The sequence below is a fragment of the Homalodisca vitripennis genome, unplaced genomic scaffold (genome assembly GCF_021130785.1).
Source record: "Homalodisca vitripennis isolate AUS2020 unplaced genomic scaffold, UT_GWSS_2.1 ScUCBcl_3695;HRSCAF=9377, whole genome shotgun sequence".
NCBI lineage: Eukaryota > Metazoa > Arthropoda > Insecta > Hemiptera > Cicadellidae > Homalodisca > Homalodisca vitripennis.
The window spans coordinates 21,091-34,656 of record NW_025779801.1 but is presented as its reverse complement, the minus strand read 5'-3'; the positions used below and the strand labels follow the sequence as shown (position 1 = coordinate 34,656).

The 13,566-nt window shown below is 35.6% G+C and overlaps 1 protein-coding gene across 1 annotated transcript in view; it reads left to right on the top strand.

The window, feature by feature from the left end:
• The window catches only part of LOC124372638 (PCNA-associated factor-like), a 44,650-nt gene that overhangs the window by 14,219 nt on the left and 16,865 nt on the right, over positions 1–13,566 (top strand). The gene's annotated exons all lie outside the window — the stretch shown is intronic.

Sequence of the window (13,566 nt, the reverse complement as noted above, 5' to 3'; positions counted from 1 at the left end):
TATCTGGAGAGTTGCACCTCGTTTGACATGAATTATGTGACCACATTTCCCATGAAATTTTTACAAAACTATTAATTTTAAAATTATGTCTATAAATAGCTCAATTAAAGTATATAAATTGAATTTTTTCACTTAACTCTACATATAATATTTTAATCAATTACTCAATCAAATTTATTCTAGGAAAAATGATTTATATATATATATATATATATTAATAAAAATAAATAAATAAATATATATATATATATATATATATATATTTCTTATACACATTTCAGCTCAATCAATCAATCAATCAATCAATAATATATTTATTCAAGACATACATAAAATGTACATGAATGTGTCATTGTTAATAAATAAATTTAAGTGATGTTATATTAGTTGCACATATGTACAATACTTTTAATGTAAATTATTTTCTTAACATAGTTAAATCTTTACATAGTTGAAAATAGGTTTAATATTATTTAAATAGTTTTTATTACAAAATTATAATTAATTCCACTAGACTTCAGAAATCAAAATCAAAATACATGGCTCTGGGAGTAAAAACTCTTCAAAATTATAACATGATAGATCAATTAAAAAACTGTTTAAATTTATTTATAAAGTAATTTCCGACCGATATCTCTGCTAAGTGTTTTGTCTAAAATATTGGAAAAAAATAATAAAAGAACAGCTGGTAGAATATCTCTTTACTCATGATATTATGTCGAAGAATCAGTATGGATTCCGGTCAGACAAAAACATTTCAAATGCTCTATTCGATGTCTGCAGAGAAATAAATCAAGCAATAGCAGGTCAAGAGCGTCTAATGTTAATTTTTTTTAGATCTAAAAAAGGCATTTGATTCTGTAAACAGGAATAAGCTCTTAGATAAGCTTAAGGCTGTGGGTGTTCGGGGCGGCGCTCTTTCGTGGTTTCCAGTCCTACCTCACAGATAGGCGACAGATAACAACGATCTGTGGTGTCCAACAGCGATCAAATGCCCATTAATTACGGAGTGATCCAAGGAAGCACACTTGGGCCCATTTTATTTCTATTATATATCAATAATATATCTAAGTTGAATATAACAAGTAAATTAGTTCTTTTTGCCGATGACACTCTTATTTTAACGCGGGGAAAAGACCTGGAATGAAGTACGCTTAAATGCTCTAAGTGATTTGGCAATAGTGAAAACATGGCTCGATCAAAATATTTTAACACTAAACATTTCAAAAACTAAATTTATGCCAATTTCGTTGTCTACACAATCAGATTATGTACTCTCTGACTTGACCATTCACTCTTGTGGAAATTACACAAACACTAATTGTAATTGTGGAAATATACAGCGTGTTAGCAGTTACAAATATCTGGGAATTATATTTGATAATCGTATGAAATGGACGGAACATGTTGAGTATTTGAAAAAAAAACAGATTAAGGAAATATATTTTTGCTTTTAAAGAGTTAACAAATATTCTGAACGTTAAACGAAATTAGAGTAGCTTATTTTGCATTTGTACAGTCGATTCTGTCTTTTGGTATTATTGCGTGGGGTGGAGCAAATAAAACTTTAATTCATAACCTTAGTATAATTCAAAAATCAATATTAAAAGCTGCTTTTAGGAAGAGTAAACGTTGCCCGACCAGTACCCTATTCCAAGAGACTAGAGTTTTTACGGTCAGACAAATTTTCATTAAAAACTTTATTAATACACACGTTCAATAATTTTACCGAAATATTTATTCCAAATTCTCATAATTACAGCACTAGATACTCTAGAAACATAGGAATTACTACCTCCAATCTTATTAAATCTTTTTTCAACTACTAATTGTTATTACATTTCTCAACTACTCTACCGAAATTTGTGCTTAAAATATGAAGGCGTAGAACTTTTTCAAACAACTGCATTATCGACTTTTTAAAAGGAAAGTGTCGGAACTGCTTATCAGTCTCAGTGACGAGGAAGTCGAGGCCCTCATTGTGACCGGGTACAACAGGCGGACCTGACCTTGACCCCCCTCACCTGCCCCTCAGTCATTGCGTCGTGTATTGTTGCGTCCGGCTGCCCCTGGAAGGAAATAGTTGTATCCGACAGATATTAGATTGTTATGGTTTGATATATTTTTATTTATTTTTTTTTATTTTTAGCTTAAAGAGGTGGGTTTGTTGTCATCGTTAACTGATTGCTCCAAAAACTATAAACATTAATGTATTGTATTTCTTTTATTGTTTTACTATTTAATTTTTTCTTAATTACAAAATATTCTATCACATAAACTAATTTTTTTCTAAAAATCCGTTCCTATATCGTTGCCATAATGGCTCGGGTCTACGCACAGGCTACTTGCCCATGTAGACCCTATTTTTCCCTGATGGAATAGTATTATTGAATATTTTGCAGCCGTTTTTTTACCATATTTAGATGATTATCTATTATGTTAATAATGGATGTAGGATTTATAGTATATAGATACATTGTACGTGTTATTAATTTGTATTTGGGAAATAAATATTATTCATTCATTCATTCATTCATTTTTGAATCTAACATTATTGTTTTCATTCCTGATGCTACCTGGCAGGTTTCCCATAAACGTGATTCCCATATAAGTTGGGCTTTGCTTAAATTTTTCTTTATTATGTTGTTTTTATTACAAAGTTATTTTTGTTTCTAGTATTATAATCATGAACATGTAGTTGTCGTGGTAATTTAGTCTTCATTATTTTTTTACATATAATACTGTTCTATATATATATATATATATATATATATATATATATATATATATATATATATATATATGTTTTAGAACCTCAGCACTTGCTGGTCCAGGAGCGTAAATCGTGCGTACCTTGTTGGTCATCGCGCCTCATGCTGGTCCGGGCCTTGAACGTGTTGGTCCGGACCCGCAAGTTACCGAGGCTCTGTATAGAGCGTGTAACATCCTGGACCAAGAAGTGCTGCTTGCCTGTAAAGTTCATTTGATTGTACAGTAGCTCGCCTAGCGTGAGTATAACGAACTAAATACTCGAATGAGGGGAAATCCCCCACCATTCTCGGACCAAGATTTGCCGGGTTTCTGTACAGGGCATACTGTCGAACGTTGAATAAAGTGCTTTCTCAAATCAAAATCCGTCTTTATTGCCTTTTTAACAGCATACAATATGAAGCACTTCTGTATTAGCCAATGTATTAGCCTATCTACTCATTCACACACAATTATATATACAAAAGGTTCCTCATCCAGACAAACAGGCAATGCCTAATCGGATCCTGTTAAAAAAACATGTTTTGATTTTTAATTTTCTATTCCCAGGCGGCTTTCCATGAACTCACATATCGTGTCAAAAGCACCTGACACCAATAGGCATTGAAGACGAGATTTAAATTTTGTTGTACTGCCAATGTTTTAAGATCCGCAGGGAGCCTATTAATCAACCTAACACCAGCTTGCGATGGCAAATTATGAGACGCCACCGTTCGATGTGGTTGACTGCGATAGTTATCCCTGCCTCTTGTCTCATACTGGTGAATGTTCCTTCCCTGAAGTCAATTGTTCTCTTTGATTTACAGAACACAGCCACCTCGAAGATGTAGAGGCAGGGTAAGGTCAGTAAACCAAGCTCCCTGAAGGCATCCCTGCACGACTCTCTTCTCTTTAATTTTGAAATGATTCGTACACAGTTTGTTGTTTGCACAGCTGCCCCAGAGTCTTACTCCATATGCAAGGTGCGGATAAACAAGAGCAAAATAAGCCATTCTCAGGATGTCGTGAGAAACAGTGTTTTGCCAGATTCCGCAAAGCATACAAACCTGAAGTTACTTTGGAACAAACACTTTCAAACATGATTGTCCCAGGTCAGACCTCGATCTAGGTACATCCCTAGGAATTTGATGGAGTCAGATTCCTCTAAGAGTTTGTCATCTACCAGGACAGCAGGTCGTGCACTACCTTCACGCTGTCTCAGACAAAATTCAATTGTGTTTGGTTTTGAGCTGCTTGTTTTTCAAATTGATTTCCGAAAAAAATTGGATGCACGAATTCACTGTGACAAATGAATTAATTTCAAGCTTCTGCAAAGAATTTGAAGAAATGCAAAGAGTCGTATCGTCAGCATATTTAATCACCTTTCTATTCTGGGACCGATGAGTTTAAATTGTTAACGTAAATAGTAAAAAGCACTGGCCCATGGATCGATCCCTGAGGGACGCCATTTGCCATTTTTCAATTTTCCTGATATGGCATTTGAGATCAGCACGCACTGGTCTCTATCCTTATGTAGGACGAGATCCACCTGTGTGGCAGACCCCGTATTCCACCTGTCGCTAACTGATGCATCAGTGTTCCATGATGCACGCAGTCAAAAGCCTTAGAAAGATCGAGAAATATGCTGAGCACCTTATCCCGTCTATCAAAATCATCGACAACAATATCCACAAGACCTGAAACCGCATCAATTGTTGATTTGTTTTTACGGAAGCCGAATGGTTTAGGGCACAGTATGTCAAATCTTTCCAGAAACGTTGTAGTTCATTTAAAAATGCCTTTTCAAAGATTTTGCTGAAAATTGGCAAGATTGCGTTTAGGCGGTAATTTTTTGTTTGATGAGGATCTTCTTTCTTAAAAGTCGGGGCAATTTTTGCTGTTTTCAAATCATGCCGGTAAACTCCAGATAGAAATGAGGAGTTTAAAACTTTTTTAGTGGAGTCAAGATATGCTTGGAGCATTTTTTGACTAGCCACATGGACATACTACTGTTGTTACAAGGTTTTTTTTCAATTTGGTCTTTGCACAATACCAGCCATCTCAGCCTCATCGACAGGGGTCAAGATCATATACGATAACGGTTCTCTACCAAGGTTGCGGGAGAGGGTTTCAGTGAAGCACGCATCACACGAACCAACTGAGGCAAAATACTTGTTAAATTCGTCAGAAATTTTTTAAGGATCATCTATAAGTTGGTTTTCAACGAGCTGTAAACATTGCTTTGATTTTTGTATTGGATGTTCTCGTTTTACGGATTAATTAATTATTTTTTTTCCATGCTGTTTTTGAAAAGTTCTCGGTATTCTTTAATATTTTATTTAATTCATAGGCTTTAGCAGCTTTTATAACTTTCTTGTATGTTCTTCTAAAATTTTTGAAAAATCTTTGAAAATTTTCGTTATTTGTATTAATAAAAATTGAGTGATAAAATTTGAGTTTTTCACGAGATGTGAGAATACCTTGTGTAACCCAAGCATTCTTATGTCGCTTACTGCGTACTTCAAATTTTCTGTAAGGAAATGAAATATTTAAATAATAGAGAAAGCGTTCATTAAATTTTACATTGTACACTTTATTTGGACACTGAATGTTATTTAAAAAATTCTAACTTTCTCGCTTAAGGTGATAAATTAACTCGTTAATATTTTGAGGGTTTAGAGCTCTTTGGACAGTATTTTCTGCAAGACTAGTCACTGGATCAAGTCCATTAATCACAATCCCCTGAGCGAAGTGATCAGAGATGGCAGGATTTAACACGACAACGTCAACTTTCGGGATGTTGGTGATAACGATGTCGATGGTTGTATTCGTCGTGGCACATACTCGTGTAGAAGAGTTCACCGACCAATTTAGACCAAAAGATTGAAGAATATCACGCAGGCCGCCGAGTGTAGGGGTCGGGGTGGTCCAGTGTGATCATATTTAAATTTGCCAATTAAGAGAAATAGTTGATTGTTTGAAAACAAAAATTGGTTAGCAGGCTCTCTAGTTTTCCAAAAATGGATAAAATAAAACTTCGGTTGTTGTTTGGACGGTAATATTTCAACAATATTAACTTTTTCGGATGAATTTAAATTGATATTATTACCAGCAGCCTCAAAATCAAATTCCAGAGTATGAATGACTTAAATTTTTTCAAATTTCAAGGGGATTTTTACAAAGATTGCCACACCACCTCCCTTAAGATTGGAACGAAGGAAAAATATGTTCCAATTCATAATTTTGTATTTTTTTAAATGCTGATCGGTTGTAAAACAGTGTTCCAATATTACAATAATATCAGATTTTCGCTCATCGCACATGAGGTCCAACTCTTCTAACTTATTGGTAGCAGGACTGAGCATTTAGGTGAATAATTTTGAATTTCGTAATTTTATGAATATTTTGAGTGTTTTCTGAAAACGTGTCTAACAATTTTGATGAATTTTGATGTTCTGAATAAAAAACAGGATCTGATATCCCTCTCTCGTTTTAAATTCGTCATAGGCTCTTCGTTGTTTTTTTACAGGAAAGCGTATATTGTTTTCGTCAGGTTTTACAGGCGAAGTAGCTTTGAAGACGTCGTCGTAAGTGTCATGCTGCATGAGACGGTTCTGGGCCGGACTGGCGGGCGACTCACAGGTATCAGCAACAGCAGGTGAGGCAGCGGGCATTGGGCAGTGTTAGAGACAACTCAGGCGCAGCAGGCGGTCCGACAACAGTAACCAAGCCCTCCACTATCATTTTCGCCCAGCAGCTCTTTACCCGGCAATCGCAGATGCATGCCATCCGTGTGAACCAGTTTCTTCCGATATCATTGATATCGAGGAGCTTGAGGTTTGAGTGTCTCACGCATAGCTCCTCTATGTAGTAGTTGGCGAGAGAATGGTCCGTGGGGTCACAGGATGGCTAACGAGCAGATCACGAAGATAAGGGATCGTCGCCAAGATGACATCGGGCCGAACTCAGTCGAGCGGTGACTCTTTCCTCCAGGCGATTATGGATGTTGTGTGACTCACCGGCAGCGATGTCGTTGGTTCTGGCGAGCAGGATGAAGCAGCTAGAAGGAGGTGAGGGCCGCTGGAAGTTACATTCAGGAGTTTGGCCCCGAGTTTACATATGCCAGTCACTTTGGTAGCCGATGGGACGCGGTTTCTGCACCGTGCCGGCCAGGAAACGGGTATGACTGTCACCCTCAATCACAACATTCCTGAAGGAAAGCAACACTCTTTTAATTTTGCCTTTCAATTTTGGCCTTCTACCAAAAATTTGTAGGAGGGTGTTGGCCGGATGGTTTACTACTGTTGCAGGTTATTGTATGGGGATTTTTTGATGAGCTGCATTAGTGGTTACGATGGTTTTGAGAATGGGTGGTTTCTCGTTTGTATTTTCGAGAGGTTCAAATCTATTGCTGGTCGTAATAGGAACATATTTTTTATTTTAACAGACAATCCAATCACCCGTCGCCTGAGAGTAGCCGCAGGAACACCCCTAGACCTCCCTCTCGGCCCTTAGACAATTCAATCTCTGCCTCGAGTACCTGAATAGTTGTCCTCAGATTGGTGACGAGGTCGCGAGTCTCGGAGCACTGTGCGAGCTGACAGTAGGTGGTCACCGGTGGCTTGCACTGAACAGCGCAGTCTCTTACAGAAGCTCCCACTGATACTCCGGACAGCGAAGGTCGCGCAACAAAAATGTCATTTGTATACCGAAGAAGCCTTGTATCCGATTAAATGGAATGATTGACAACCCTCATCAGATCGACATTGAGCTGCCTTATCTGCTCCTTTAATCTACAGCTTTCTGACGCAAGTTAGTGAGCATCAGAGGCTCCCGACGAGGCGACAGGCGTAGGCACTTCGAGTGAGTTTGTAGTAGTCAGGTTTTGTTGGAGCGGCAGTGGTCCGATTCTCTCCCGTAGACGCGTGGAACGCAGTATTGTCAAAAAACGAGAAAAGTTTGGTGAGTACCACCATTTAATACGCGATCTCAAGTTGGATGGCGACAGGTTCAAGACCTATTTTTAGATTAAATAAGGATGAGTTCGAAGAAGTTTTGTCAATTATTGATGAAGACATCTCGAAAAAGGATACAAACTGCCGGGGAAAAGCGATTAGTAGTCGAGAACGCCTTGCCTAGTGGGTCGACTGCGCATGCGCGTCCACTCGGATGTTCCAAGCTGATCGCTCCGAGAGCGATCTATGTGGACGCGTCCAAGACGTCCTAGGACATACGTGGATGTCCATGTACGCCAGTTTGAATGGTCCCATTAAAATAAAATGTTAAGCAATTTTTTTCCATTCCCGTCCGTGGATGTCCATGGATGCCAGTGTGAAATGGCCTTAGTCTCGCCCGCCGGTGAACTGATCGATGCGGAGAATCTGGATGGAGTGGCGCTCAGCGCAGGGTCCGGGCCAGGCGTGGAGCAGGCAGGCGGCGAGTCAGATGCAGGCGGAGTAGGTGAAGCAGCGTCGGTCGCAGACCGAGTCCTGGACAGGCGGTGACAAAAGCGAACGCATGGTGACTGGGTGTTCACCGCTGTGTTTTTTATTGCAAACAGTCAGTACCGTTATATTTGGATCAGTTTTAACCGATGCGCTGCAAATTTTTTCCAAGACATCGCCAAGATATGTCTTCATTTTTGAAAATTCTGTGTTGTCTGTATTTAAAATTGTTTAAAAAGAATACAGGGTTTCCTGGTTTTTGTTTTTTCTATTGTAAATTGCATGTTTTTTGAATAATAAGTTAATGAATAAATAAATAAATAGATAAAATTTACAAGTCACGATTATTTAAAGAATCTAAGTAATACATTAATAATAAATTAAACTTATTAGATTAACAATAAATAGTTTCTCTTCAGCAAAAAAGGTGCTTCTGTCGGTGGGAATCGAACCACTGAGTTGCAGTGCTGCGACCCCTACTGTTGCTGCCACGCAGGTAGACAAGATGTGGTAGTTACTTCTTGTTCATACGGCTCGTCGCTCTGTGGTTGTGTCAAAAACGGAGTTGCACAGTTGTATTGCAAGTCTAACCTTGCTATTTTTGCGACTAGGTTTTAGGACTGAAAACTTACAGAGAAATAAAAACTATCCAACTCATTGTAAGGCGTTATTCGCATCGGTAATTTAAAAGTGTTCTTTAGTAACTAATTCTAACAAAACTTTGACGTAAAACCTTGCAAAATTCCATCTGTGCCAGTCCGCGCTCGTGTGTACTTTCTTGACAGTATACTTTGATTATCATTAGGATATTAATACGTACGGATTCGAAGACTCCAATGTTTCATTTTATAGAGCCTAAAAGTTAGTTTTGCTTTCTAAAATCATTTTTCAAAGATTGTTATTTCACTTCTCATTTTTCATGTATAACAAACAAGTTCAGGTACATTAAATCAGGTATGCTGATCGCCTGATTTTAATTTTTAACTATTATTCACTCTATTCGCAACAATATGAGTGCAGAATTACTAAATATATACTTGTAAATTGATTTTATTTCAGTTTCCTTATTCTATACACCTATTGTTATATTCATACATGTATATCTTATAAATGTTAGAACCTTTTATCATATGTACATGTTAAAACATTTATTTCTGATGATAAATAGACAATTGAATCCACACTATAAGCTAAACATGTGATTGACTATTAAGATTTAGACAGATGTATAATATTTGCAACGATGATCAGAATTTTAAATAGGTTACATTTATCACCAAACTAACCAATACCGCAAAGACAATACAAATTGTCAAAATACAATACAATGTCAGTTTTGTATTTGGACCACACATAACTCACTTTAAATTTTTAAGGTCTGGTTATTATCTGTGTGTTTAAGTATTAGAACAAAAAACATTGGCTGTTAAGTTACATTTTACAGCTCAGAGGATGATATTTTGGATGAGATAACTAATACAGTTATGAATGCATGCATAAATAAAGAGGTGGGCACCTTTCAGATTTTATCAGACTGTAGAATTGAGAAAGTCCTTAACAATTCTCAGTTTAAATATTCATTGGTATAATATAAATGAAAACGAGTTAATGATTGTCGTATTACTGCTTGCACTGTACATGAGTCCGTCCGGCGATCTTGGGTTTTATCTCGACGGTAGGCTCCGGGTTGGGTGGAGTCGCAGTGACTGGTTAGAGACATAAATTTTTGTATTTTAAACAGATAAAATCTCTCAAATATACCTTGATACCCTGTTATGTAAGTTGTATCAATGTATCTACTAGTGTTTCAGCGTTTTCTAATGATATCAATCATATATTTATGAACATAACAATCGCAAATTCAGTCAAATCCTACCGTGGTAATTGAGTAAAAAATGAGTAATTCAATCCGAAATGACAAATCATTACTTACCATTGCCTTGTTTCAACCAAGTTTGGACAAAAATCCAGGTCAGACTTTGACATAAGGACAATTAGCTTGACGTTCCATCTTATCTCGGGTAGAGATTGCCCGAATCAAGTTGTGAAACTTACGTCAAGCAGCTTCAGAGTATTATCATATTGTGAACGAATAAATCAAAATTTCCACACAAAATCAACCATATGAAATACCTTGGATACTTACCGGTTTGATCAGATCAATCTAGACCAAAACTTAGATGAGCTACCGTTTGTAAAGACAACCTTTCGACACTGCTTTGAAAACCCAATTTAAATGGTCCTAACGTTTTAACAAAAAATTAGTTCCTCAAAAAATTTAGGTAATTACTGTAATAAAATCAATGACTCGAAAAAATGAAAATTTGTGGGAAAATATTTCAAAATACATGGATATAAACAAAGATAAAGAAAGCATTCCAATTAATTGATCATTTCAATCAAGGGTCAACGAAAGGTTAAAACTTTACGATGTAAAATATAAAGCAGATTTATTCAAGAAATATTACGCGAACGTCGGGGACAGCCAAGCCCGGTTTTTCCTGTAACCTGGGTCGTCACGAACGATACTGAGTACCTGGTGGACGCTTACTTCCGGCTAGAATCTATAACGGGCCCCGAACTCCAGCACGTTGTCACGGATATGAAGGGCTGCTCGGCTACCGGCAGTGATAATATTCTGGCGTAATTCCTTCAAATTTATTTGGCCTACTTCATTTTTCCCTTGTTTCATATAATAAATCAGAGTATTAATGAGGGCATTTTCCCAATCACTTTCAAACTTGGAAAAGTAATCCCGTTTTATAAAGGGTAAAGTAATGATCATGAATTTGGGCGGACTTCCCAAGTACGTTCATTATTAACAGTAAAAATTCATTAAATTTATCTAGAGTAATGAATGTGATTGAATGATAACATATAAAAATATATCTTCTTACTGGCCGTTCTTGTATAATATGTTTATTCTTTACGCCTCTGATAACTACTAAGTTACGTATTGACTGTTTACATTTCTTTCAGTGGCAATCCAAAATTTACCCCAAAGAATTGTATTGTTTTTTTTCTACGGTTTTTAGCTATTGAATTATGGTATAAGAGCATAATCATATTTTTAAATTTTTGCTATAACCAATTTTAAACGCCGGTTACCCATCCAAGCAGCTGCCACGCTCGGCGTTGCTTGATCCCGTACCGCTACACTGTGCCATTGGCAAGAGGACATTTTCGCTGCCACAACTATAAAAAAACTAAGGTTCCTATGGGCTAATGAAACAAACCATAGGATGGATTTGGTTACAAATATTGCTTTATCTAAACAGTGGTTTGCAAGACGACCTACGTGAACAAATATCTGTATTGCTTTATAGTACCTTGAGAATGAAATTATGTTCAGATAAAATATTTTCCCATATCTGAACTTCCTATTTTAAATGAGGATAAATCACTATAGAAGCCATAGTAGGATATTATTAGTATTTAGGAGAACATGATAATTTAGACAAAAGAGTTTCCTAAACCAAGCATTTTTCAGACATAGTATATTTTTTTATTTTTTTTTTATTATAACCCCTAAATATATTTTAATGACAGGTGGATTTATTACCAAACAATACTAACTTGGAGATGAACTATTTAGTTTTTTTAGCGTTATGCTCCCTATAAGTATAATGTGTATTTTTTGTGCATTCAATAAATTAAAGGGAAATCAAGTTATATGAAATTAATGTTTAGTTTATCTGATTTCTATATAAATATTTCAATATATTTTAATTTTAAATTGTTTTGTTCAAACGTATTTATATAGTTAAAGGACGAAACAAACACGATAAGAGCACTCAAGAATCAAGTACTTAATAAAACCAATATCCGTAAAAGATTTAAGGGTATCATAGGGGTAACACGTTCACGGTCAAAATTTGGGCCTTTTATAATTACTTTCATAGAAAGAGGGCTGTAGGGTGACTTGAGCAAATTAGCAGTTCTACATCAATGAACCGCAGTTTACCGAAACTGATAATAATGAAGCAATGGGGATTTCCAAAATGGTCATTCCAATGTATGCCCGCTATATTTTTCACTAGACCAGCGGATGTGTTTTGTTATGGGTGAGAGGCATTACGGTCCAGTAACCAATTAAATAAAACAAAAGTCGTAGTTATTTCCGTGGTGAACGATTCCCTTACGGGGAGATTTGTGTTCATGGAAGGTTTGTGAAATGGCCATATACTCATTTGATCTTTACATTCATGCAAACAATGTTTTGTATCAATAATTTACGGAGTGTTGAATGAGTAGACTGTAGAAAAACAAACAACATATGGGCGTTACAACAAATATATTTAAGATATAAAACATCCTCACAACATGCACAACACATAGAACCCCATTACGTTTTATTTAATACTTACTTATGTTAACTAAAGTGATGTATTGCATTTCTCAGTTATATCAACATAATTTGTTTTAGATAAAAGATATGTTAAGCGAAACGTGCAACTTTCCTATATGACTATATGACCATTCCTATCCAAAGGCGTATCCAGGAGGCTTTTTGGGTAACCCTCCTCCCCTTATTGATCGAAACATTCAAAGTTGGCTTATATTTTAACTTACGTTAAACAGAATGTATACTCGTTGTCGAACAATGTATCACACTCGTAGTTCAGTTTTGTTTTTTTATTTGTTTCGATATTTTAACTATAACAGCTGACATACAGTAAAATACAGTCCGTCTGCTACCTCTAGGGGTTGACAAATATAATAAGACACCGTCGCTTATCAAAAGGTGATTTATATTTGCCAACATTGAAAAAATCAAATAATGAACTTCAACCCTTTGGTAGTGACTTAAAATACACAAAAAAGTTAAGTAATAACCCATGTAATTTATTTCATACCATCTTTTAATCAAATATTTACAAAACCCATTATTCCACAAACAACGTAAAGAAATATCATGTTAATCATAATATTATTGCTGTCATAATATCTGACTTAAATATCATATTTTTTTTATTTATTTAAGTTTTTATTTAAATAAAAGAACATATTTTATTTACATCAAATTCCACAAACAATATATAAATAATAATAATAACAAAATATTATCATAAAGTAAATGTGAAAACTCTTAATGATATCAAAATGAACACGAGAACTTTATGCAAACAGTAAAAAGTCTTTCCGACCAGATAACTTTTGAGTTTTGCGGCATAAATAATTTAGGACTTAAGTAAACAATTAAATGTTTATAAATTTGTAACTTCAATTTTTTTAATTTGTATATAATTCTAGTTTCTATTTCTGAAGATTTGTTCTGGACTTTTAAACAGATTGTAGTTGTGGAAAACAATATAATTCCAATAATAAATTAATTAATAACAGAGAGTTGAGATGCTATATCACAAAAAAATAT